Below are 22,939 nucleotides of genomic sequence, written 5' to 3'. Positions count from 1 at the left end.
TCTATATCCTCTATTCTGTATTCTGTGTTCTACATACTATATTCTTAATTCTATATTCAGTATTCTGTATTGTATATTCTAAATTCTGTGTTCTGCATTCCATGTTCTAAATTCTGGGTTCTGTATTCTGTTTTCCATTTTCTATATTCTGTGTTCTATAGTCAATATTCTGTATTGTATATACTGCATTCAGTATTCTATATTCTGTGTTCTACATTCTATATTCGTAATTCTATATTCAGTATTCTGTATTCTATATTCTAAATTCTGTGTTCTGCATCTCATTTATAAATTCTGTGTTCTATATTCTCTTTTATTTATTCTATATTCTGTGTTTTTCATTCTATATTCCAATTTCTATATTCTGCATTCCGTATTCTATATTGTATGTTCTGTGTTTTACATTCTATATTCTTTATTCTATATTTAGTATTCTGTATTCTATAATCTAAATTCTGTGTTATGCATTCCATGATCTATAATCTGGGTTCTATATTCTCTACTCTATTTTATATTGTGTGATCTTCATTCTATATTCTTCATACTATATTCTGCATTCCGTATTCTATATTCTATATTATGTGTTCTACATTCTATATTCTAAATTCTATATTCTGTATTCTGTATTCTAAATTCTAAATTCTGTGTTCTGCATTCCAAATTCTAAATTCTGTGTTCTGCATTCCATGTTCTAAATTATGTGTTCTATATTCTCTGTTCTCTATTCTATATTCTGTGTTCTACATTCTATATTCTAAATACTATATTCAGTATTCTGTGTTCTATTTTCTAAATTCTGTGTTCTGCATTCCATGTTCTAAATTCTGGGTTCTATACACTCTATTCTATATTCTGTGTTCTACAATCTATATTCTGTAGTCTATATTCTTCATTCCGTATACAATATTCTATATTCTGTGTTCTACAATGTATATTCTAAATTCTATATTCAGGATTTTTATACTATATTCTAAATTCTATGTTCTTCATTTCATGTTCTAAATTCTGTATTCAGTATTCTGCTTTCTGTATTCTAAATTCTGTGTTCTGCGTCATATATTCTTAATTCTATATTCATTATTCTGTATTCTATAATCTAAATTCTGTGTTCTGCATTCCACTTTCTATATTCTGGTTTCTCTATTCTCTACTCTATTTTATATTGTGTGTTCTTCATTCTATATTCTACACACTATATTCTGCATTCCGTATTCTATATTCTATATTATGTGTTCTACATTCTATATTCTAAATTCAATATTCTGTATTCTGTATTCTAAATTCTAAATTCTGTGTTCTGCATTCCATGTTCTAAATTCTATATTCAGTATACTCTATTCTATATTCTTAATTCTGTGTTCTAAATTCCATGTTATAAATTCTGTATTCTGTATTCTGTATTACATATTCTTTATTCTGTGTTCTAAATTCTATATTCTGTATTCTATATTCTGCATTCCGTATTATATATTGTATATTCTGTGTTCTACATTCTATATTCTATATTTTATATTCAGTATTCTGTATTCTATATTCTAAATTCTGTGTTATGCATTCCAAGTTCTAAATCCTATATTAAGTATCCTGTATACTATATTCTATATTCTGTGTTCTACATTCTATGTTCAAAATTCTATATTCAGAATTCGGTATTCTATATTCTAAATTCTGTGTTCAGCAATCCATACTCTAAATTCTGTGTTCTATATTCCCTATTTTCTATTCTATATTGTGTTCTTCATTCTATACTCTACATACTATATTTTGCATTCCGATTCTATATTCTAAATTCTGAGTTCTTAATTTTAATTCTAAATTCTATATTCAGTATTCTGTTTTCTATATTCTAAATTCTGTGTTCTGCAATCCATGTTCTAAATTCTTTGTTCTGTATTCTGTTTTCCATATTCTATATTCTTTGTTCTACATTCTATATACTGTTTTCTATATTCTGCATTCCGTATTCTATATTCTATATTCTGTGTTCTTCATTATATATTCTAAATTGTATATACACTATTTCATATTCTATATTCTAAATTCTGTGTTCGGCATTCCATTACTAAATTCTAAGTTCTATATTCTATTTTTTATATTCTTTATTTTGTGTTCTTCATTCTATATTCTACAATTTATATTCTGCCTTCATTTTCTATATTCTATGTTCTGTGTTCTATATTCTGTATTCTAAATTCTATATTCAGTATTCTGTATTCTATATTCTGAATTCTCTGTTCTACATTCTATATTCAAAATTCTAAATTCAGGATTCTGTATTCTATATTCTAAATTTTGTGTTATGATTTCCATGTTCTAAATTCTGAATTCTATATACTCTATGCTATATTCTATATTCTGTGTTCTACATTCTATATTCTAAATTCTGTATTCAGTATTCTGTATTCTATATTCTAAATTCTGTGTTCTGCATTCTATGTTCTAAATTGTATATTCATATTTCTGTGTTCTATATTGTAAATTCTGTGTTCTGCATTCCATATTCTAAATTCTGGGTTCTGTATTCTGTTTTCCATGTTCTATATTCTGTGTTCTACATTCTATATTCTGTATTCTATATTCTGAATTCCAAAATGTACATTCTATATTCTGTGTTCTACATTCTATATGCTTAATTCTATATTCAGTATTCATATTCTATTTTCTAAATTCTGTGTTCTGCATTCCATGTGCTAAATTCTGTATTCTATAATCTGTATTCTATGTTCTGTGTTCTACATTCTATATTCTAAATTCTTAATTCAGTATTCTGTATTGTATATTCTAAATTCTGTGTTCTGAATTCCATGTTCTAAATTCTGGGTTCTACATTGTCTATTGTATATTCTATATAGTGTGTTCTTCATTCTATACTCTACGTACTATATTTTGCATTCTGTAATCTATATTATATATTCTTTGTTCTAAATTTTTAATTCAAAATTCTATATTCAGTATTCTATATTCTATATACTAAATTCGGTGTTCTGCATTCTATGTTCTAAATTCTATATTCAGTATTCTGTATTCTATAGTCTATATTTTGTGTTCTGCATTCCATGTTATAAATTCTGGGTTCTGTATTCTGTTTTTCATATACTATACTCTGTGTTCTACATACTATATTCTGCATTCCGAATTCTACATTCTATATTCTGTGTTCTCCATTCTATATTCTAAATTCTATATTCAGTATTCTGTATTGTATATTCTAAATTCTGTGTTCTGAATTCCATGTTCTAAATTCTGGGTTCTACATTGTCTATTGTATATTCTATATAGTGTGTTCTTCATTCTATACTCTACGTACTGTATTTTGCATTCTGTAGTCTATATTATATATTCTTTGTTCTAAATTTTTAATTCTAAATTCTATATTCAGTATTCTATATTCTATATAATAATTTCGGTGTTCTACATTCTATGTTCTAAATTCTATATTCAGTATTCTGCATTCTATAGTCTATATTTTGTGTTCTGCATTCCATGTTATAAATTTTTGGTTCTGTATTCTGTTTTTCATATACTATACTCTGTGTTCTACATACTATATTCTGCATTCCGAATTCTATATTCTATATTCTGTGTTCTACATTCTATATTCTAAATTCTATATTCAGTATTCTGTATTCTATATTCTAAATTCTGTGTTCTGCATTCCATGTTATAAATTCTTGGTTCTATATTCTCTACACTATACTATATTTTATGTTTTTCATTCTTTATTCTACATACTTTATGCTGCATTCCGTTTTATATATGTTATATTATGTGTTCTACAATCTGTATTCTAAATTCTATATTCTGTATTCTGTATTGTATATTCTAAATTCTGTGTTCTGCATTTTATGTTCTAAATCCTGGGTTCTATAATCTCTATTCTATATTCTGTGTTCTGTGTTCTACATTCTTTATTCTAAATTCTATATTCAGTATTCTTTATTCTATGTTCTAAATTCTATGTTCTGCATTCTATGTTCTGTATTCTATATTCAGTATTCTGTATTCTATATTCTAAGTTCTGTGTTCTGCATTCCATGTTCTATATTCTGGGTTATATATACTCTATTCTATATTCTATATTGTGTGTTCTTCATTCCATAATCAACATACTAAATTTTGCATTCCTTATCCTATATTCTATATTCTGTGTTCTAAATTCTAAATTCTAAATTTTATCTTCAGTATTCTGTTTTCTATATCCTAAATTCTGTGTTCTGCATTCCATGTTCTATATTCTAATTTCAGTATTCTATATTCTATATCTAAATTCTGTGTTCTGCATTCTATGATCTAAATTCTATATTCAGTATTCTGTATTCTATATTCTAAGTTCTGTGTTCTGAATTCCATGTTCTAAATTTTGGGTTCTGTATTCTCTACTCTATATACTAAAATCCGTGTTGTGCATTCTATGTTCTAAATTCTTTATTCAGTATTTTGTATTCTATATTCTAAAGTCTGTGTTCTGCATTCCATGTCCTAAATTTTGGGTTCTGTATTCTGTTTTCCATATTCTATATTTTGTGTTCTACATTCTATATTCTAAATTCTATATTCCGTATTCTATATTCTACATTATAAATTCTGTGTTCTGCATTCCATGATCAAAATTCTGGCTTCTGTATTCTCTTTTATATATCCTATATTTTGTGTTGTTCTTTCTATATTCCACATTCCATATTCTGCATACGGTATTGTTTATTTTATATTCTGTGTTTTACATTCTATATTCGAAATTCTATATTCAGTATTCATTATTCTATATTCTAAACTCTGTTTTCTGCATTCCATGTTCTAAATTCTGAGTTCTATATTCTCTACTCTATTCTATATTGTGTTTTTTCATTCTATATTCTGCATACTGTAGTCTGCATTCCGTATTCTGTATTCTATATTATGTGTTCTTCATTCTATATTCTAAATTCTATATCCAGTATTCTGTATTCTATATATTTTATTCTGTGTTTTACATGCTATATTCTAAATTCTATAACCTGTATTCTGTATTCTATATTCTAAATTCTGTGTTGTACATTCCATGTTCTAAATTCTGGTTTCTATATTCTCTATTCTATATTCTGTGTTATTCATTCTATATTCGAAATTCTATATTCAGTATTCTGTATTCTATATTCTATATTTTGTGTTCTACATTCTATGTTCTAAATTCTATAACCAGTATTCTGTATTCTATATTCTAAATTCTGTGTTGTACATTCCATGTTCTAAATTCTGGGTTAAATATTCTTTATTCTATTTTAAATATTCTGTGTTATTCATTCTATATTCTAAATTCTATATTCAGTATTCTGTATTCTATATCCTAAATTCTGTGTTCTGCATTCCATGTTCAAAATTCTGTGTTCTATATTTTCCTTTCTAAATTCTATATTGCGTGTTCTTCATTCTATACTCTACATACTATATTTTGCATTCCGTATACTATATGCTAAATTCTGTGTTCTAAATTCCAAATTTTAATTCTATATTCAGTATTCTATATTCGGTATGCTTAATTCTTTGTTCTGCATTCTATGTTCTAAATTCTATATTCAGTATTCTGTATTCTATTTTATAATTTCATTGTTCTGAATTTCATGTTCTAAATTCTGGATTCTATATTCTATATTCTGTGTTCTACATTTTACATTCTAAATCCTATATTCAGTATTCTGTATTCTATAGTCTAAATTCTGTCTTCTGCATTCAATATTCTAAATTCCATATTCATTATTATGTATTCTATATTCTAAATTCTGTGTTCGGCATTCCATTATTAAATTCTAAGTTCTATATTCTCTTTTTTATATTCTTTATTTTGTGTTCAACATTCTATATTCAACATTCTATATTCTGCATTCATTTTCTATGTTCTGTGTTTTATATTCTGTATTCTAAATTCTATATTCAGTATTCTGTATTCTATATTCTGAATTCTCAGTTTTACATTCTATATTCAAAATTCTAAACTCAGTATTCTGTATTCTATAGTCTAAATTCTGTGTCCTGCATTCCATGTTCTAAATTCTGGCTTCTCTATTCTCTATTCTCTATTCTATATTTTGTGTTCTTCAAGCTATATTCCACATTCTATATTCGGCATTCCGTATACTATATTCTATATTCTGTGTTTTACATTCTATATTCTAAATTCTATATTCAGTATTCTCTATTCTATAATCTAAAATCTGTGTTCTGCATTTCATGTTCAAAATTCTGTGTTCTATATTCTTTAGTCTATTCAATATTGTGTGTTTTTCATTCTATATTCTACATACTATAGTCTGCATTCCGTATTGTATATTCAATATTATGTGTTCTTCATTCTATATACTAAATTCTAAATTCTGTATTCTATATTCTACATTATAAATTCTGTGTTCTGCATTCCATGTTCTAAAATCTGGGTTCTATATTCTCTTTCTATATTCTGTATTCTGTGTTCTACATTCTATATTCTAAATTCTATATTCTGTGTTCTGTATTCTAAATTCTGAATTCTGTGTTCTGCATTCTATGTTCAAAATTATATATTCATCATTCTGTATTTAATATTCTAAATTCTGTGTTCTAAATTCCATGTTATAAATTCTGTATTCTGTATTCTGTATTCCATATTCTATATTCTGTGTTCAAAATTGTATATTCTGTCTTCTATATTCTGCATTCCGTATTATATATTGTATATTCTGTGTTCTACATCGTATATTCTAAATTCTATATTCAGTATTCTGTATTCTATATTCTAAATTCTGTGTTATGCATTCCAAGTTCTAAATTCTATATTAAGTATCCTGTATACTATATTCTAAATTCTATGTACTGCATTTCATGTTCTAAATTCTATATTCATTATTCTGTATTCTATAATCTAATTTCTGTGTTCTGCATTCCATGTTCTATATTCTGGGTTCTGTATTCTGTTTTCCATATTCTATATTCTTTGTTCTATATTCTATATACTGTATTCTATATTCTGCATTCCGTATTCTATATTCTATATTCTGTGTTCTTCATTATATATTCTAAATTGTATATAAACTATTCCGTATTCTATATTCTAAATTCTGTGTTCGGCATTCCATTACTATATTCTAAGTTCTTTATTCTATTTTTTATATTCTTTATTTTGTATTCTTCATTCTATATTCTACAATCTATATTCTGCATTCATTTTCTATATTCTATGTTCTGTGTTCTATATTCTGTATTCTAAATTCTATATTCAGTATTCATTATTCTATATTCTGAATTCTCAGTTCTACATTCTATATTCAAAATTCTAAATTCAGTATTCTGTATTCTATATTCTAAATTCAGTGTCCTGCATTCCATGTTCTGAATTCTGGCTTCTATATTCTCTATTCTGTATTATATATTTTGTGTTCTTCATTCAATATTCCACATTCTATATTCTGCATTCGGTATACTATATTCTATATTCTGTGTTTTACATTCTATATTCTAAATTCTATATTAAGTATTCTGTATTATATAATCTAAATTCTGTATTCTGCATTCCATGTTCTAAATTCTGAGTTATATATTCTCTTCTCTATTCTATATTTTGTGTTTATCATTCTATATTCTACATGCTATATTCTGCATTCCGTATTCTATATTCCATACTATATGCTCTACTTTCTGTATTCTAAACTCTATATTCAGTATTTAGTATTCTATATTCTAATTTCTGTGTTCAGCATTATATGTTCTAAATTCAATATTCAGGATTCTGTATTCTATTTTCTAAATTCTGTGTTATGCATTCCATGTTCTAAATTATGGATTGTATATTCTCTATGCTATATTCTATATTCTGTGTTCAAAATTCTATATTCAAAATTCTGTGTTCAGTATTCTGTATTCTATATTCTAAATTCTGTGTTCATTATTCTATGTTCTGCATTCTATATTCATTATTCTGTATTGTATATTCTAAATTTTGTGTTCTGCAATCCATATTCTAAATTCTGGGTTCTGTATTCTGTTTTCCATGTTCTATATTCTTGTTCAACATTCTATGTTCTGTATTCTATATTCTGCATTCCGAATTCTACATTCTATATTCTGTGTTCTACATTCTATATTCTAAATTCTATATTAGGTATTCATATTCTATATACTAAATTCTGTGTTCTGCATTCCATGTGCTAAACTCTGGATTCTATATTCTCTATTCTGTATTCTGTGTTCTACATACTATATTCTAAATTATATATTCAGTATTCTGTATTGTATGTTCTAAATTCTGTGTTCTGTATTCCATGATCTAAATTCTGGCTTCTATATACTCTATTATATATTCTATATTTTGTGTTGTTCTTTCTATATTTCACATTATTTATTCTTCATACGGTATTCTATATTATATATTCTGTGTTTTACATTCTATTTTTGAAATTCTATATTCAGTATTTTGTATTCTAAATTCTAAACTATGTGTTCTGCATTCCATGTTCTTAATTCTGGGTTCTATATACTCTATTCTATATTCTATATTTTGTGTTCCACATTCTTTATTCTAAATTCTATATTCAGGATTCTTTATTCTATATTCTAAATTTTATGTTCTGCATTCCATGTACTAATTTCTATATTCAGTATTTTGTATTTTATATACTAAATTGGGTGTTCTGCATTCTATGTTCTAAATTCTATATTCAGTATTCTCTATTCTATTTTCAATATTCAGTGTTCGGCATATCATATTGTAAATTCTGTATTTTATATTCTATATTCTGTGTTCTACATTCTATATTCTAAATTCTATATTCAGTATTCTGTATTCTATAGTCTAAATTCTGTGTTCTGCATTACAAGTTCTAAATTCGGGGTTCTGTATTCTGTTTTCCATATTCTATATTCTGTGTTCTACATTTTATATTCTGTATTCTATATTCTGCATTCCGTATTCTATATTCTATATTCTGTGTTCTAAATTCTATATTTTAAATTCTATATTCAGTATTCTGTATTCTATATTCTAAATTCTGTGTTCTGCATTCCATGTTCTAAATTCTGTGTCCTATATTCTCTATTCTATCCTACATTTTGTGTTTTTCATTCTATATTCTACATACTATATTCTGCATTCCGTATTCACTATTCTATATTATGTGTTCTACATTCTGTATTCTAAATTCTAAATTCTGTATTCTGTATTCTTTATACTAAATTCTGTGTTCTGCATCCCATGTTCTAAATTCTGGGTTGTGTATTATGTTTTCCATATTCTATATTCTGTGTTCTACATTCTATATACTGTATTCTATATTCTGCATTCCGTATTCTGTATTGTATATTCTGTGTTCTTCATTATATATTCTAAATTCTATATTCACTATTCCGTATTCTATATTCTAAATTCTGTGTTCGGCATTCCATTACTAAATTCTAAGTTCTATATTCTCTATTTTATATTCTTTATATTGTGTTCTGCATTCTATATTCTGCATTCATTTTCTATGTTCTATGTTCTGTGTTTTATATTCTGTATTCTAAATTCTATATTCAGTATTCTGTAGTCTATAGTCTGAATTCTCTGTTCTACGTTCTATATTCAAAATTCTAAATTCAGTATTCTGTATTCTATATTCTAAATTCTGTGTCCTGCATTCCATATTCTAAATTCTGGCTTCTATATTCTCTATTATATATTCTAAATTTTGTGTTCTTCATTCTATATTCCACATTCTATATTCTGAATTCCGTATACTATATTCTATGTTCTGTGTTTTACATTCTATATTCTAAATTCTATATTCAGTATTCTGTATTCTATAATCTAAATCCTGTGTTTTGCATTCCATGTACTAAATTTTGGGTTCTGTATTCTGTTTTCCATATTCTATATTTTGTGTTCTACATTCTATATTCTAAATTCTATATTCAGTATTTTGTATTATATATTTAAATTCTGTGTTCTGCATTCCATTACTAAATTTTAGGTTCTATATTCTCTTTTATATATTCAATATTTTGTGTTCTTATTTCTATATTCTACATTCTATATTCTGCATTCATTTTCCATATTCTATGTTCTGTGTTCTATATTCTGTATTCTAATTCCTATATTCAGTATTCTGTATTCTATATTCTGAATTCGGTGTTCTACATTCTATATTCAAAATTCTAAATTCAGTATTCTGTATTCTATATTCTAAATTCTGTGTTCTGCATTCCATGATCTAAATTCTGGCTTCTAATTTCTCTTTTATATATTCTATATTTTGTGTTGTTCTTTCTATATTCCACATTCTATATTCTGAGTACGGTATTCTATATTGAATATTCTGTGTTTTACATTCTATATTCGAAATTCTATATTCAATATTCTGTATTCTATAACCTAAACTCTGTATTCTGCATTCCATGTTCTAAATTCTGGGTTCTATATTCTCTAATCTATTCTATATTGTGTGTTTTTCATTCTATATTTTACATAGTATAGTCTGCATTCCGTATTCTATATTCTATACTATGTGTTCTTCATTCTATATTCTAAATTCCATATTCTCTATTCTGTATTCTATATTCTAAATTCTGTGTTCTGCATTCCATGATCTAAATTCTGGGTTCTATATTCTCTTTCTATATTCTATATTCTGTTTTCTTCATTCTATTTTCCACATTCTATATTCTGCATTCATTTCTATATTCTATATTCTGTGTTCTCTATTCTGTATTCTAATTTCTATATTCAGTATTCTGTATTCTTTATTCTGAACTCTCTGTTCTTCATTCTATATTCAAAATTCTAAATTCAGTATTCTGTATTCTATATTCTAAATTCTGTGTTCTGTATTCCATGATCTAAATTCTGGCTTCTATATACTCTTTTATATATTCTATATTTTGTGTTGTTCTTTCTATATTCCACATACTATATAATGCATACGGTATTCTATATTATATATTCTGAGTTTTACATTCTATTTTCGATATTCTATATTCAGTATTCTGTATTCTATAATCTAAACTGTTTGTTCTGCATTCCATGCTCTAAATTCTGGGTTCTATATTCTCTATTCTCTATTCTATATTTTGTGTTCTACATTCTTTATTCTAAATTCTATATTCAGGATTCTTTATTCTATACTCTAAATTTTATGTTCTGCATTCGATGTACTAATTTCTATATTCAGTATTTTGTATTTTATATACTAAATTGCGTGTTCTGCATTCTATGTTCTAAATTCTATATTCAGTATTCTATATTCTATTTTCAATCTTCAGTGTTCGGCATATCATATTCTAAATTCTGTATTTTATATTCTATATTCTGTTTTCTACATTCAATTTTCTAAATTTTATATTCAGTATTCTGTATTCTATATTCTATATTCTGTGTTCTGCATTCCATGATCTAAATTCTGGTTTCTATATTCTCTAAAATATATTCTATATTGTGTGTTCTTCATTCTATATTCCAGATTCAATATTCTGCATTCCGTATTCTACATTCTATATTCTGTGTTCTATATTCTATATTCTAAATTCTATATTCTTTATTCTGTATTCTATAGTCTAAATTCTGTGTTCTGCATTCCATGTTCTATATACTGGGTTGTGTATTCTGTTTTCCATATTCTATATTCTGTGTTCTGCATTCCATTCCTAAATTCTAGGTTCTATATTCTCTTTTATATATTCAATACTTTGTGTTCTTCATTCTATATTCTACATTTTATATTTTGCATTTATTCTCTATATTCTATATTCTGTATTCTAAATTCAATATTCAGTATTCTGTATTCTATATTCTGAATTCTCAGTTCTACATTCTATATTCAAAATTCTAAATTCAGTTTTCTGTATTCTATATTCTATATTCTGTGTTCTGCATTCCATGATCTAAATTCTGACTTCTTTATTGTCTTTTATATATTCTATAATTTGTGTTGTTCTTACTATATTCCATATTCTATATTCTGCATTTCGTATTCTATGTTATATATTCTGTGTTTTACATTCTATATTCAAAATTCTATATTCAGTATTCTATAATCTAAATTTTGTGTTCTGCATTCCATTTTCTATATTCTGGGTTCTATATTCTGTACTCTATTCTATATAGTGTGTTTTTCATTCTATTTTCTACATACTATTGTCTGCATTCAGTATTCTATATTCTATATTGTGTGATCTACATTCTATATTTTAAATACTATATTCGGTATTCTGTATTCTATATTCTAAATTTTGTGTTCTGCATTCCATGTTATAAATTCCGGTTTCTACATTCTCAATTCTATATTCTATATTCTGTGTTCTACATTATATATTCTAAATTCCATTTTTTGTATTTATATTCTATATGCAAAATTCTGTGTTCTGCATTCCATGTTCTAAATTCGGTATTAAGTATTCTGTATTCTGTATTCTAAATTCCGTGTTGTGCATTTATGTTCTAAATACTATATTCAGTGTTCTGTATTCTATTTTCTAAATTCTGTGTTCTACATTCCATGTTCTAAATTCTTTATTCTATATTCTCTATTATATATTCTATATTCTGAGTTCTTCATTTTATACTCTAAATACTATATTTTGCCTTCCATATTGTATATTCTAAATTTTGAATTCTAAATTCTGAATTCTAAATTCTATATTCAGTATTCTGTTTTCTATATTCTAAATTCTGTGTTCTGCATTCCATGTTCTATATTCTATTTTCAGTATTCTGTATTGTATATTCTAAATTCTGTGTTTGCATCCCATGTTCTAAATTCTGGATTCTATATTTTTATTGTATATTCTATATTCTGTGTTCTACATTCTATATTCTAAATTCTATATTCAGTATTCTGTATCCTATATTCTAAATTCTGTGTTTTGCTTTCCAAATTCTTATTTCTATATTCGGTATTCTGTATTCTATATTCTATATTCTGTGTTCTACATTCTATATTCTAAATTCTATATTCAGTATTCTGTTTTCTATATTCTAATTTCTATGTTCTGCATTCCATGTTCTATATTCTATATTCAGTATTCTGTATTATATATTGTAAATCCTGTGTTCTGCATTCCGTGTTCTAAATTCTTGTTTCTATATTCTCTATACTATATCCTATATCCTGTGTTCTAAATTCTGTATTCTAAATTCTATATTCAGCATTCTGTGTTCTATATTCTATATTGTGTGTTCTTCATTCTATTCTCTACATACTATATTTTGCATTCCGTATTCTATATTCTATATTCTGTGTTCTACATTTTACATTCTAAATCCTTTATTCAGTATTCTGTATTCTATAGTCTAAATTCTGTCTTCTGCATTCAATATTCTAAATTCCATATTCATTATTATGTATTCTATATTCTAAATTCTGTGTTCCTCATTCAATATTCTATATTGTGGAGTCTATATTCTCTTTTCTATATTCAATATTCTATGTTCTTCAGTCTAAATTCTAAATTCTATATTCAGTATTCTGTATTCTATATTCTAAATTCTGTGTTCTGTGTTCTATGTTGAAAATTATATATTCATTATACTGTATTTAATATTCTATATTCTATGTTCTCAATTTCATGTTATAAATTTTGGGTTCTGTATTCTGTTTTCCATAATCTGTATTTTGTTTTCTAAATTCTATATTCTGTATTCTATATTCTGCTTTCCGTATTATATATTGTATATTCTGTGTTCTACATTCTATATTCTAAATTCTATATTCAGTATTCTGTATTCTATATTGTAAATTCTGTGTTCTGCATTACAAGTTATAAATTTTATATTAAGTATCCTGTATACTATATTCTAAATTGTGTGTTGTACATTCTATTTTCAAAATTATAATTTCAGAATTCTGTATTCTATATTCTAAATTCTGTATTCAGCATTCAATATTCTAAATTCTGTGTTCTATATTCTCTGTTCTCTATTCTATATTGTGTGTTCTTCATTCTATACTCTACATACTATATTTTGCATTCTGTATTCCATATTCTAAATTCTGAGTTCTTAATTTTAATTCTAATTTCTATATTCAGTATTCTGTTTTCTATATTCTATTTTATGTTTTCTGCATTCCATGTTCTAAATTCTAGTTTCAGAATTCTATATTCTATATTCTAAATTCTGTGTTCTTCATTCCATGTTCTATATTCTATTTTCAGTATTCTATATTCTTTATCCAAAATTCTGTGTTCTGCATTCCATGTTCTAAATTCTGGGTTCTGTATTCTGTTTTCCATATTCTATATTCTGTGTTCTAAATTCTATATACTGTATTCTATATTCTGCATTCCGTATTCTATATTCTATATTCTGTGTTCTTCATTATATATTTTAAATCCTATATTCACTGTTCTGTATTCTATATTCTAAATTCTGTGTTCGGCATTTCATTATTAAATTCTAAGTTCTATATTCTCTTTTTTATATTCTTTATTTTGTGTTCAACATTCTATATTCAACATTCTATATTCTGCATTCATTTTCTATATTCTATGTTCTGTGTTCTATATTCTGTATTCTAAATTCTATATTCAGTATTCTGTATTCTATATTCTGAATTCTCAGTTTTACATTCTATATTCAAAATTCTAAACTCAGTATTCTGTATTCTATAGTCTAAATTCTGTGTCCTGCATTCCATGTTCTAAATTCTGGCTTCTCTATTCTCTATTCTCTATTCTCTATTTTGTGTTCTTCAAGCTATTTTCCACATTCTATATTCGGCATTCCATATACTATATTCTATATTCTGTGTTTTACATTCTATATTCTAAATTCTATATTCAGTATTCTCTATTGTATAATCTAAAATCTGTGTTCTGCATTTCATGTTCAAAATTCTGTGTTCTATATTCTCTACTCTATTCAATATTGTGTGTTTTTCATTCTATATTCTTCATACTATAGTCTGCATTCCGTATTGTATATTCAATATTATGTATTCTTCATTCTATATACTAAATTCTAAATTCTGTATTCTATATTCTACATTATAAATTCTGTGTTCTGCATTCCATGTTCTAAAATCTGGGTTCTATATTCCCTTTCTATATTCTGTATTCTGTGTTCTTCATTCTATATTCTAAATTCTATATTCAGTATTCTGTGTTCTATAGTCTAAATTCTGTGTTCTGCATTCTATGTTCTAAATTCTATATTCTGTATTCTGTGTCCTATATTCTAAATTCTGTGTTCTGCATTCCATGTTCTAAATTCTGAGTTCTATACTCTCTATTCTTTATTCTGTGTTCTACATTCTATATTCTGTATTCTATATTCTGCATTCCGTATTCTATATTCTGTATTCTGTGTTCTACATTCTATATTCTAAATTCAATATTCAGTATTCTGTGTTCTATATTCTAAATTCTGTGTTCTGCATTCCATGTTCTAAATTCTGGGTTCTATACACTGTATTCTATGTTCTTTGTTCTACATTCTATATTCTGTAGTCTATATTCTGCATTCCGTATACTATATTCTATATTCTGTGTTCTACATTCTATATTCTAAATTCTATATTCAGTATTTTTTATTCTATATTCTAAATTCTATGTACTGCATTTCATGTTCTAAATTCTATATTCATTATTCTGTATTCTATAATCCAAATTCTGTGTTCTTCATTCCACGTTCTATATTCTGGGTTCTATATTCTCTACTCAATTTTACATTGTGTGTTCTTCATTCTATATTCTACACACTATATTCTGCATTCCGTATTCTATATTCTATATTATGTGTTCTACGTTCTATATTCTAAATTCTATATTCTGTATTCTGTATTCTAAATTCTGAATTCTGTGTTCTGCATTCTATGTTCAAAATTATATATTCATCATTCTGTATTTAATATTCTAAATTCTGTGTTCTAAATTCCATGTTATAAATTCTGTATTCTGTATTATGTATTCCATATTCTATATTCTGTGTTCTAAATTCTATATTCTGTATTCTATATTCTGCATTCCGTATTATATATTGTATATTCTGTGTTCTACATCCTATATTCAAATTCTATATTCAGTATTCTCTATTCTATATTCTAAATTCTGTGTTATGCATTCCAAGTTCTAAATTCTATATTAAGTATCCTGTATACTATATTCTTAATTCTATGTACTGCATTTCATGTTCTAAATTCTATATTCATTATTCTGTATTCTATAATCTAAATTCTGTGTCCTGCTTTCCATGTTCTATATTCTGTGTTCTGTATTCTGTTTTCCATATTCTATATTCTTTGTTCTATATTCTATATACTGTATTCTATATTCTGCATTCCGTATTCTATATTGTATATTCTGTGTTCTTCATTATATATTCTAAATTGTATATACACTATCCTGTATTCTATATTCTAAATTCTGTGTTCGGCATTCCATTACTATATACTAAGTTCTATATTCTATTTTTTATATTCTTTATTTTGTGTTCTTCATTCTATATTCTACAATCTATATTCTGCATTCATTTTCTATATTCTATGTTCTGTGTTCTATATTCTGTATTCTAAGTTCTATATTCAGTATTCTGTATTCTATATTCTGAATTCTCAGTTCTACATTCTATATTCAAAATCCTAAATTCAGTATTCTGTATTCTATATTCTAAATTCAGTATCCTGCATTCCATGTTCTGAATTCTGGCTTCTATATTCTCTATTCTCTATTCTATATTTTGTGTTCTTCATTCAATATTCCACATTCTATATTCTGCATTCCATATACTATATTCTCTATTCTGTGTTTTACATTCTATATTCTATATTCTATATTAAGTATTCTGTATTATATAATCTAAATTCTGTATTCTGCATTCCATGTTTTCAATTCTGAGTTCTACATTCTCTTCTCTATTCTATATTTTGTGTTTATCATTCTATATTCTACATACTATATTCTGCATTCCGTATTCTATATTCCATACTATATGCTCTACATTCTGTATTCTAAACTCTATATTCAGTATTTAGTATTCTATATTCTAATTTCTGTGTTCTGCATTATATGTTCTAAATTCAATATTCAGGATTCTGTATTCTATTTTCTAAATTCTGTGTTATGCATTCCATGTTCTAAATTATGGATTGTATATTCTCTATGCTATATTCTATATTCTGTGTTCAAAATTCTATATTCAAAATTCCTTTTTCAGTATTCTGTATTCTATATTCTAAATTCTGTGTTCATCATTCTATATTCATTATTCTGTATTGTATATTCTAAATTTTGTGTTCTGCAATCCATATTCTAAATTCTGGGTTCTGAATTCTGTTTTCCATGTTCTATATTCTTGTTCTACATTCTATGTTCTGTATTCTATATACTGCATTCCGAATTCTACATTCTATATTCTGTGTTCTACATTCTACATTCTAAATTCTATATTAGGTATTCATATTCTATATACTAAATTCTGTGTTCTGCATTCCATGTGCTAAACTCTGGATTCTATATTCTCTATTCTGTATTCTGTGTTCTACATACTATATTCTAAATTCTATATTCAGTATTCTGTATTGTATGTTCTAAATTCTGTGTTTTGCATTCCATGTTCTAAATTCACCGTTCTACATTGTCTATTGTATATTCTATATAGTGTGTTCTTCATTCTATACTCTACATATTTTATTTTGCATTCCGTACACTATATTATATATTCTGTGTTCTAAATACTTAATTCTAAATTATATATTCAGTATTCTATATTCTATATACTAAATTCGGTGTTCTGCATTCTATGCTCTAAATTCCATATTCAGTATTCTATATTCTAGTTTCGAAATTCAGTGTTCTGCATATCATGTTCTAGATACTGGATTCAGTATTCTAAATTCTGTGTTCTACATTCTATATTCTAAATTCTATATTCAGTATTCTGTATTGTATTGTCTATATTTTGTGTTCTGCATTCCATGTTATAAAGTCTGGGTTTTCTATTCTGTTTTCCATATTCTATACTCTGTGTTCTACATTCTATATTCTGCATTCCGAATTCTATATTATATATTCTGTGTTTTACATTGTTTATTCTAAATTCTATATTCAGTATTCTGTATTCTATATTCTAAATTCGGTGTCCTGCATTCCATGTTCTAAATTCTGGGTTCTATATTCTCTATTCTATATTCTGTGTTCTACTTTCTATATTCAAAATTCTATATTCAGTATTCTTTATTCTATATTCTAAATTCTATGTTCTGCATTCCATGTTCTATATTCTATATTCAGTATTCTGTATTCTATATTCTAAATTCGGTGTTCTGCATTCTATGTTCTAAATTGTATATTCATTATTCTGTATGCTATATTCTAAATTCTGGGTTCTGCTTTTCATGCTCTAATTTCTGGGTTCTGTATTCTGTTTTCCATATTCTATATTCTGTGTTATACATTCTATATTCTGTTTTCTATGTTCTGCATTCCGTATTCTACATTCTATATTCTGTGTCCTACATTCTATATTCTAATTTCTATATTCAGTATTCATATTCTATATTCAAAATTCTGTGTTCTGCATTCTAATTTCTTAATTCTATATACAGTATTCTGTGTACTATATTCTATATTCTGTGTTCTACATTCTATAATCTATATTCTATATTCAGAATTATGTATTCTATATACTAAATTCTGTGTTCAGCACTCCATTTCTAAATTAAGGTTTCTATGTTCCATTTTATATATTCTATATTTTGTGTTCTTCATTCTATATTCCAAATTCTATATTGTACATTCCGTATTCCATATTCTATATTCTGTGTTCTACATTCTATATTCTAAATTTTATATTCAGTATTCTGTATTCTATATTCTAAATTCTATGTTCTGCTTTCCATGTTCCAAATTCTGGATTCTATATTCTCTATTCTGTATTCTATATTGTGTGTTGTTCATTCTATACTCTACATACTATATTTTGCATTCCGTAATCTGTATTCTAAATGCTGTGTTCTAAATTCTAAATTCTAAATTCTATATACAGTATTCTGTTTTCTATATTCTATATTCTGTGTTCTGCATTCCATGTTCTATATTCTATTTTCAGTATTCTATATTCTGTATTCTAAATTCTGTGTTCTGCATTCTATGTTCTAAATTCTATATTCAGTATTATGTATTATGTATTCTAAATTCTGTGTTTGCATTCCATGTTCTAAATACTGGATTCTATATTCTGTATTCTGTGTTCTACATTCTATATTCTAAATTCTATATTCAGTATTCTGTATTCTATTTTCTAAATTCTGTGTTGTGCATTCCATGTTCTAATTTCTATATTCAGTATTCTCTATTCTGTATTATAATTCTGTGTTCTACTTTCAATGATCTAAATTCTATATTCAGTAATCTGTATTCTATATTCTAATTTCTGTGTTCTGCATTCCATGTTATAAATTTTGGGTTCTGAATTCTGTTTTCCATATTCTCTATTCTGTGTTCTACATTGTATATTCTAAATTCTATATTCAGTATTTTGTATTCTATATTATACATTCTGTGTTCTGCATTCCATTACTAATTTCTAGGTTCTATATTCTCTTTTATATATTCAATACATTGTGTTCTTCATTCTATATTCTACATTTTATATTCTGCATTCATTTTCTATATTCTATATTCTGTATTCTAATTTCTATATTCAGTATACTGTATTCAATATTCTGAATTCTGTGTTATACATTCTATATTCAAAATTTAAAATTCAGTATTCTGTATTCTATGTTTTATACTCTGTGTTCTGCTTTCCATGATCTAAATTCCGACTTCTATATTCTCTTTTATATATTCTTTATTTTGTGTTGATTTTCTATATTCCACATTCTATATTCTGCATTCCGTATTCTATATTATATATTCTGTATTTTTCGTTCTATATTCGAAATTCTATATTCAGTATTCTGTATTCTTTAATCTAAATTCTGCGTTCTGCATTCCATGTTCTATATTCTGGGATCTATATTCTCTACTCTATTCTTTATTGTGTGTTATTCATTCTATATTCTACATACTATAGTGTGCATTCCGTATTCTATATTCTATATTATGTGTTCTACATTCTATATTCTTAATTCTATATTCTGTATTCTGTATTCTATATTGTAAATTCTCTGTTCTGCATTCCATGTTGTAAATTCTGGGTTCTATATTCTCAATTCTTTATTCTATATTCTGTGTTCTATATTATATATTCTAAATTCTGCATTCAGTATTTTGTATTCTATATTATAAATTCTGTGTTCTGCATTCTATGTTCTAAATTCTATATTCAGTGTTCTGTATTCTATTTACTAATTTCTGTGTTCTACATTCCATGTTCTAAATTCTGGTTTCTATATTCTCTTTTCTCTATTCTATATTGTGTGTTCTTCATTCTATACTCCATATACTATATTTTGCATTCTGTATTCCATATTCTAAATTCTGAGTTCTTAATTTTAATTCTAATTTCTATATTCAGTATTCTGTTTTCTATATTCTATTTTCTGTTTTCTGCATTCCATGTTCTAAATTCTAGTTTCAGAATTCTATATTCTATATTCTAAATTCTGTGTTCTTCATTCCATGTTCTATATTCTATTTTCAATATTCTATATTCTTTATCCAAAATTCTGTGTTCTGCATTCCATGTTCTAAATTCTGGGTTCTGTATTCTGTTTTCCATATTCTATATTCTGTGTTCTAAATTCTATATACTGTATTCTATATTCTGCATTCCGTATTCTATATTCTATATTCTGTGTTCTTCATTATATATTTTAAATCCTATATTCACTATTCCGTATTCTATATTCTAAATTCTGTGTTCGGCATTCCATTATTAAATTCTAAGTTCTGTATTCTCTTTTTTATATTCTTTATTTTGTGTTCAACATTCTATATTCAACATTCTATATTCTGCATTCATTTTCTATATTCTATGTTCTGTGTTCTATATTCTGTATTCTAAATTCTATATTCAGTATTCTGTATTCTATATTCTGAATTCTCAGTTTTACATTCTATATTAAAAATTCTAAACTCAGTATTCTGTATTCTATAGTCTAAATTCTGTGTCCTGCATTCCATGTTCTAAATTCTGGCTTCTCTATTCTCTATTCTCTATTCTATATTTTGTGTTCTTCAAGCTATATTCCACATTCTATATTCGGCATTCCATATACTATATTCTATATTCTGTGTTTTACATTCTATATTCTAAATTCTATATTCAGTATTCTCTATTGTATAATCTAAAATCTGTGTTCTGCATTTCATGTTCAAAATTCTGTGTTCTATATTCTCTACTCTATTCAATATTGTGTGTTTTTCATTCTATATTCTACATACTATAGTCTGCATTCCGTATTGTATATTCAATATTATGTGTTCTTCATTCTATATACTAAATTCTAAATTCTGTATTCTATATTCTACATTATAAATTCTGTGTTCTGCATTCCATGTTCTAAAATCTGGGTTCTATATTCTCTTTCTATATTCTGTATTCTGTGTTCTTCATTCTATATTCTAAATTCTATATTCAGTATTCTGTATTCTATAGTCTAAATTCTGTGTTCTGCATTCTATGTTCTAAATTCTATATTCTGTATTCTGTGTCCTATATTCTAAATTCTGTGTTCTGCATTCCATGTTCTAAATTCTGAGTTCTATACTCTCTATTCTTTATTCTGTGTTCTACATTCTATATTCTGTATTCTATATTCTGCATTCCGTATACTATATTCTATATTCTGTGTTCTACATTCTATATTCTAAATTCTATATTCAGTATTTTTTATTCTATATTCTAAATTCTATGTACTGCATTTCATGTTCTAAATTCTATATTCATTATTCTGTATTCTATAATCTAAATTCTGTGTTCTTCATTCCACGTTCTATATTCTGGGTTCTATATTCTCTACTCTATTTTATATTGTGTGTTCTTCATTCTATATTCTACACACTATATTCTGCATTCCGTATTCTATATTCTATATTATGTGTTCTACATTCTATATTCTAAATTCTATATTCTGTATTCTGTATTCTAAATTCTGAATTCTGTGTTCTGCATTCTATGTTCAAAATTATATATTCATCATTCTGTATTTAATATTCTAAATTCTGTGTTCTAAATTCCATGTTATAAATTCTGTATTCTGTATTCTGTATTCCATATTCTATATTCTGTGTTCTAAATTCTATATTCTGTATTCTATATTCTGCATTCCGTATTATATATTGTATATTCTGTGTTCTACCTCCTATATTCAAATTCTATATTCAGTATTCTGTATTCTATATTCTAAATTCTGTGTTATGCATTCCAAGTTCTAAATTCTATATTAAGTATCCTGTATACTATATTCTAAATTCTATGTACTGCATTTCATGTTCTAAATTCTATATTCATTGTTCTGTATTCTATAATCTAAATTCTGTGTCCTGCATTCCATTTTCTATATTCTGTGTTCTGTATTCTGTTTTCCATATTCTATATTCTTTGTTCTATATTCTATATACTGTATTCTATATTCTGCATTCCGTATTCTATATTGTATATTCTGTGTTCTTCATTATATATTCTAAATTGTATATACACTATTCCGTATTCTATATTCTAAATTCTGTGTTCGGCATTCCATTACTATATACTAAGTTCTATATTCTATTTTTTATATTCTTTATTTTGTGTTCTTCATTCTATATTCTACAATCTATATTCTGCATTCATTTTCTATATTCTATGTTCTGTGTTCTATATTCTGTATTCTAAGTTCTTTATTCAGTATTCTGTATTCTATATTCTGAATTCTCAGTTCTACATTCTATATTCAAAATCCTAAATTCAGTATTCTGTATTCTATATTCTAAATTCAGTATCCTGCATTCGATGTTCTGAATTCTGGCTTCTATATTCTCTATTCTCTATTCTATATTTTGTGTTCTTCATTCAATATTCCACATTCTATGTTCTGCATTC

Source organism: Vicugna pacos, unplaced genomic scaffold, assembly GCF_048564905.1.
Source record: "Vicugna pacos unplaced genomic scaffold, VicPac4 scaffold_20, whole genome shotgun sequence".
In the NCBI taxonomy this organism is placed as follows: domain Eukaryota; kingdom Metazoa; phylum Chordata; class Mammalia; order Artiodactyla; family Camelidae; genus Vicugna; species Vicugna pacos.
The sequence above is the reverse complement of the archived record's forward strand: the minus strand, read 5'-3'. Positions refer to the sequence as shown.